Raw genomic sequence first — 6,924 nt, forward strand, 5'->3', positions numbered from 1 at the left:
GTTATACAAATACTGCTATCTGTTACTTTCTGTTACAAGATAATAATATTAGGTTCACAGAGGTTTAGCTCAAAAATTTTACTTTTTCTTAAAGGAAATGTTCATCACAACCAGTTTCAACCTTCTAGGAAAATCCATGAACATCTGTCCTTCTGCATTTCTCCTCATAACACCATACCTTCGCAGCACCTAGTCATTATCCCTGTTTCATTCATATGCCCAAGAACCACTGCCTCCATCCCTGGGTACAAATACACAATGGAACATCTGGCCTCCACAAAAACCTGCAATTCACCATTATTGAAGCAGTGTGGGAGCAGTGTTCTTGACCGAACAGCAGAAAGTGCAGCCAACATCCAAAGAAGAGCTTTGAATGTCCTTGAAGAACTCTGGAGAACTATTCCTGAAGACTGCTTAAAGAAATTATAAGAAAGTTTGCCTAAGAGACTTCAGACTGTGTTGCAGAATAAAGGTGATCATATCTGATATTAAGCTGCTAGAATTGTACTAAAAAAGAGACAGAGCGAGGGGGAGGGATTCAACAAAGATTTTTCAGTCCAGAGTATATTATTTGATATATTCTACAAATGCACAAATGTTACAGTGTAGCTGTACGTAAGGAACAATATATGAAAACCTGTATTTTCACATAACATCTTTGGAACAAAAGGAGCTTAATTTACTTTGTGATATTTTCTAAAAGATTAGAAACGTTCTCTTTCAGAACACTATTTACACATTTATTTCTAACATCTATATGCTCTGCGTCAGGTTACCAGTTTGGTTTTTAATCAATATATAAATATGACAAAGATGTTTTCTGATGACAAGCAGATGAAACCACTCTCATCATTTTGACTGTTTCCCTGTGTCTAGTCTTTCATCTTCAGCTTCAACATGAATGCAGAAGCAGAGTTAAGCTGTATAAATCTTATTTTACAGTCAAATATGACAGTCTGACATTCAAAAATATAATACTGGCAAGTTTTATTGTGTAATATTCTTAGAGATTTTTGATTTAATGTTACATAAATTTGAACTGAACTGTGGTAAACGTACCACAGCAGACCCGATAATATGCACATGAACATGCTTTTCAACATACTTTATTGACACTTTTACTCTCTCATGGTTGCTGTTACAAACACACGGCTGCAGCTCTACAGCTGCCAGCCCAACATTAGAACACAGACTTTAAACTGGTGAAGGGTGATTGTGGATGCCATTCAGGTGCATCCGCCTCCCCTGCACTGGCACCGCAGACCACGCCATGCCACAACTGTATTTAAACAAGTTAGGGAATCTTTTTTTTGAACGTAAAATTTATTGTGCAGATATCAAAGAAATCACAAACTTTTAACACAATGTATTCTCTTCCTCTGTGACTGAAGAGTCAGCTGTGGGCATTTGGATCTTTTATCAATGACCAATGTGTTTTTTGGTCATCTTCCAGGAATCTGTAAGAGTGAAAAAATGTGGATATGAGAGATAGCTTCCAAAAGTTGATTCTGTTCATCTGGACGTAGCGTTTTCAGTGGGAGAAATGTTTCGTCATTAATCCAAGTGACTTCTTCAGTCTCAGCTGACTGAAGGTTTCCCCAATCTTATAAGCAGTACATTTGCATAATGACTGATACCAGCCTACTGATGGAACAAAGGGCTGGGAGGTACTCATGGCCATTGATCAGTGGTCTTTGATCAGTGGGCTTTGATCAGTGGGCTTTGATCAGTGGTTGTTAATCAATGGTCATGAGAATTTGCATAAATATGATGAAGGAACTGACCTCCCAGCTCATTGTTCCTTCAGTTGGCTGGCATCAGTCATTATGCAGATGTACTGCTTATAAGATTGGGGAAACCTTCAGTCAGCTGAGACTGAAGAAGTCACTTGGATGAATGAACAGGATGATTGAGCATCCGTCAAGACTGTGAGAGATAGCCAGTGATCTCCTGACATGTGCATATTTATGGTAAAGAAAGTTGATCTTCAAAAAGTATAACTCAGCAATGGCAACTGATCAGGAGGCCAGACACTAAGAAAAAAAACATCTCCTAAGAGATGGTATAATAGGCTCTCAAATTCATGATTATTCACCTTTCATCTAGTAATGGTCCACCCTATCCTCTCTTTTGAAACTACTCATAACTACATAAAAGAAATGTGATGCTTTGTAACATGTTTGTAACATGTTAAGTAACAGAGTTTTACTGAATATAAAGGTCATAAGCAACAGTGACACCTCTGTAAACCAATAGAGGGAAACCTCACACCTCTTCCTACTTTTGTTCACTTCTCAGCTTTCATTAATAACGTTTGTGATCAAAATGGCAGCAAAGGCTCGCTAAAAGTAACTTATAACTTAAATACAAAAAAACAGCAAGCAACTAAATTAAAGCTCCTGCTTTTATTGGTGTGAAAGGTTTCACATTATTACTCTTTGTAATAATAGCAGCAAAAGGTCTACATCTGTAATTAGAGTCATATGAGACAAACACAATACGAGTTTATGATAGTGTCAAATTAAAGGCTTCAACTTGATAGCTATGTTCATGTTTCGCCTTTTTATTAATGCTATTTGAATTCATCTTATTTTTTTGTAAAATATTTGTCTTTGTCTAGCCTCCACCTAGTGACTAGTTTTATACTTTGAATTTTGATTTATTGTGTTATTTCATTATTTGATCAATTCATGGAGACCTTTAAAGCTTTGCGTTATTTCACAAATGTTTGTAAAAGTGGGCTGCATGGCTAGGTGCGTGGTTCAATATGCCTGTGGCAATGTAACTGAAAAAACCCAAATTCAAATATTAAGAGATGCTTTTGTCTATATATATACTGTTTATATAGTGTACATTACAAACGTCACTGCTGTTTAGTTTTCTGTCTTCATTTATGTCGGAAGTGATGGCAGAGCTGTACGTCTTAATTTGTTTCAGAAATCTCTCAGTCAGAACATGTATTTAGATGGAAACTAACGAGCTAACTCCCTGCTAACTTCTAACTCAGTTAAATTGAATAAATTCTGTTTTCATGAAAGCCTGGATGTTAAACTTAACTGTTACACCTGGTAGAGCAGCCACACTGATCATTTTATTACAGATGAAAGAATTTAGAAAGTTTTTAACTCTCAGTGATGCCGCAGTGATCGTTTGACTTATGGACCTGCAACAGGGTTTGGGCCCAGACACAGCTGATGACGTCAGACTTAAAGACCGGATAGAAACAGTGGGCAGCTATCATAGTGCTTCGTTCCAAGTGACATTTAACCTCCTAGGACCTAGCGTACACATATGTGGACATCACATTTTGGGTTGTCTAGACCAAAATTCTAAATTTTGCTGATATCCACTCACGAGGACATTATACTGCCACTGTTCTATCGAAATTTAAAGCGAATGTCCTCACATGTGGATCTCATTTTTGTCAGAAACAAAAATCAGGTAAAAACAAACAAACAAACAAACAAAAAATCACGTAAGTCTTTGTTTTTACATTCATCAGGTCCCAATCAGCCCAAATAGCAAAAAGAATTAAAAATGCATGCCATGAAAGAGTTTGGGTCTTAGGAGGTTAAAGTGTAAATAGTAACTATACCACTATGGAAGAATGTGAACATGATTTATTGAGATAGAGAAGTAATAAATCTCTTTGGCGATTAGACTCTGATGACTCATTGTGGCAGAACCGAATCCCAGCAGTGATAGGATTTAGGGCAGGACTGCTCAGAGTCTAAAGGTGGTGGTGGTGAAGATGAAGATGAGGTGTCTGTGAGATGGAGATGGGGAGGAGGTGGCCTGCGAGAATAAGAGTCTGAAAGGGAAAATGATGAAGAGAGCAGATTTAAACTATGCAAAGTGGAGGCTGATTGGCCCAAAGAAGGTGAGCAAGAAGATGATTGGACTAGAGTAAAGATGACAGTATTGAGATCGACAGAGCGGGAATGTGGCAGTGATGTAGAGAACAGAAAAGCAGGCAGATGAGTGACTACAGATCTTCCCTAGTGAACTAGGCACAACCTCTGACCATGTTTCTTGTTTTAGTGATCATCTTCAGATAAGAATGTGTAAACTCAGACCAGACAGGATGTGACTAGAATAAAACTGCAGCGCGAGAAGACAGACTGAAGTTATTAATTTAGTAATACTAAAACTCTAAAATTTCTAAACCAGTCGTGTAATTTTATTGTCCAACTTATTATGACTTTTTCACTGACAGTTAATATCTACAGCTAAATTAAATTAACAACTTAAAGGGGTTTATAAGCACTTTGAAGTTTGTTTAACTCAGACATTACAAAATAAAGTGTGTAATTAAGCCATAATTGCTTTTAATTTAAGAAATGTAAATGAGAGATTCCTTTAAACCTTGAAATACCTTCACAGACATTAATGCTTGTTGTTACTCAGTTCTGAAATATTATCTGAAGCTCTGTTTGTTGAGGTTACATGCTAAGCAAAACCATCATTGTGCACAAGGAAGTGAAGTAATAGTATCTGCCACTATACAAACCACAAGTACACATGCAGGTTTTAAAATAAAGATCCTCACTTTTATTCTTTTATTCATTTTTGTTATATTCTTTTGTGTCACTATATTTAAATCTGGACTGATGAACACAGGCTACAGCACATATTTTAATGAATTATTATTATTTTTTTAAATAACAGCAGTTTGTACAATGGTTGTCTGTGTTCATGATTACATTACAATACAAAGCAGTATATTGAGGAAATGAGACACTAAACTAAGAGGACAAAAAAAGAAGATGAGGTTTAACGTCTGATGTTTTATTATAAATGAAAACATGAACATAACTATTATAAACTGTCTGCTCAGGATTACCTCTTCTTCTTTTATTATTATTCTGTGCCACAATTCTGAGCACATGTAAAAGAAATTTGCAGGTGCAAGTGTTGCATTTTGAGGAGAAATTTATTTTGAGTGAAGAAAAGCTAAATTTGAGCAAACAAAATTCGTTGCTGTGTGCAAAAATGTATTTCGGTGTTTGCTACTTTCCATACACACACACACACAATAGCAACCCCTCTTGCTCAGTTTTTTCATTTGCTCTTGCTCGCAATGTGTTGCTTGCGCTCTCAACATTTCTGCCCCTGCCTGTTCAACTCTTTCTGTACACCGTTATATTTGTGCCACAAAACCAGCCAATCACAGATTTGGATGCAAAAAATTCTGATTGGCTGTTTTGGTCTCCAATCAGCTCACTAGCTGCTATAGGTAAACCCAGGCAAATATCCCAGAATGCATTTCATCCAAAACTCCAATGAGGCAGTGGTGGAGGAACGCAGAGTGGCAGAGTTTGAAATATTACTTTTTCTTAACCCTCACGTCATACTGGGCTCTTTTTGTGCCACTTTTTTCATTCGTATGAACGCCATTTCCGCTGTGTTGGGTGTAACATAGCCAAACTTGCCACCCGGTTTCGTTTTTGTAAAAAATTCAAATTTTCAGTCTGATTTTCTTACATCAGCCTAACACGGCTTAGCAGCAAAAATACTCACACTCATCACCCTAGGGACCGTTTTGTGCCCCATTGAAACCCATTATAAACGCTATTTTTCACGGCAAAAAAATTACGGTCAAATCGATCGTGATCGGTTATGTTTCCGTTTCCGTTTGCAGTACTGGCCTTAGAGTTGTAATTTTTTTATTTGTCCACCGGGTGGCGCCCTTGCTCCACATTTGACCCCGGGCTGGAAAACAGCGGGCTGCTTAAACAGACCTGCGGGAAACGAAGCCTCATTTCCGGCGTGCAGCAGCGGCTTCGCCCGCTGATCGGGCGGGACCATTTTCGGCCCCTAGGACCGTTTGAGGGTGCATTTTTTTTTTAATCAACAGGAAATGACGTATTTGTTGTGACGTGGTACCGGACGTGTGTGTTGGAAAAAGGGGTCCGACGCAACATGCCCCGGTCATCGTCGGGAGTTAACCCGGGAGGATGCACTGATTTCGGCCTAGAGGAGCAGCATTTGCCGCCTGGAGACCATTTTCTGGTCCTGAAAAAAAAAAAAAAAGGCGATCGAAATGAAGGTTGGTGCCAATCTTTAGTCCATCTAAAGGCCTAATTATAATAACAATCAAATATTACTTCAAATGTTTTTTTTTTTTTAATATTTCGTTTTGTTTTGGGGGGCTAAAAAAAACGGTGCGCTCATGTAATTAAACTGCGATTAATTACAAAATAAACTTTTAAGATATTTTCAGGTGAGAATGGTGCTGTGTAAACTTCCAATATCTGCTCAATTTATCGAGACATCACATGTTTGCAAAAGTGTTCTAACGCTTTCAAACCCCACAAAAATAACGCCTTATTCTTCTTCTTCTATCTGATACTTTTAGGGGCTGTCCCAGGAAATCACCGGGCTCCATCTTGTGTCTTTCTATCCCTAGCATCTTTACCTATCATATTAGCTCTGTGAACATGCAAGTTCGAGTCTCCTGCCTTACATCATCAACCTGTCCACCAGCACTCCGGACAAGAAGCGGCTCAGAACCAATCACTAAGGAGGAGTAATGGCATATAGATGAATTGAGCACTAATGCTAATGCTTAATAGTGTGACATTATTAGAAAGTGCTAATTAAAGAAAAAATTCATTGTTTAAGTTTTAATCCATTTTGCAAATATACTGTTACAGTGCAGTAAAGAAGAAGCTCTAACATACAAATGTAACAAAACAACAACAACAACAACAACCGTGTGATTTTAGAAGCAGAGTTGAACTGCATAAATGTTATTCTGGCTTTGAACATTTCCTTGATATTTGTACTGAGGCTGAGGCTCAAAACATTTAAAATGTGTATTAAACTATATCCTAGGTTATTGCCACAGTGTTGAAAATTTGCCATCCCTGGATCCAGACTGATGACAATACATTATTAATAATGTTATTACTACTATTGAAA

This window comes from Aulonocara sp. 'chitande type north' Nkhata Bay, linkage group LG2, assembly GCF_057382095.1.
Source record: "Aulonocara sp. 'chitande type north' Nkhata Bay isolate Kocher_YH1m ecotype deep benthic linkage group LG2, A_spYH_male_GT1.1, whole genome shotgun sequence".
NCBI lineage: Eukaryota > Metazoa > Chordata > Actinopteri > Cichliformes > Cichlidae > Aulonocara > Aulonocara sp. 'chitande type north' Nkhata Bay.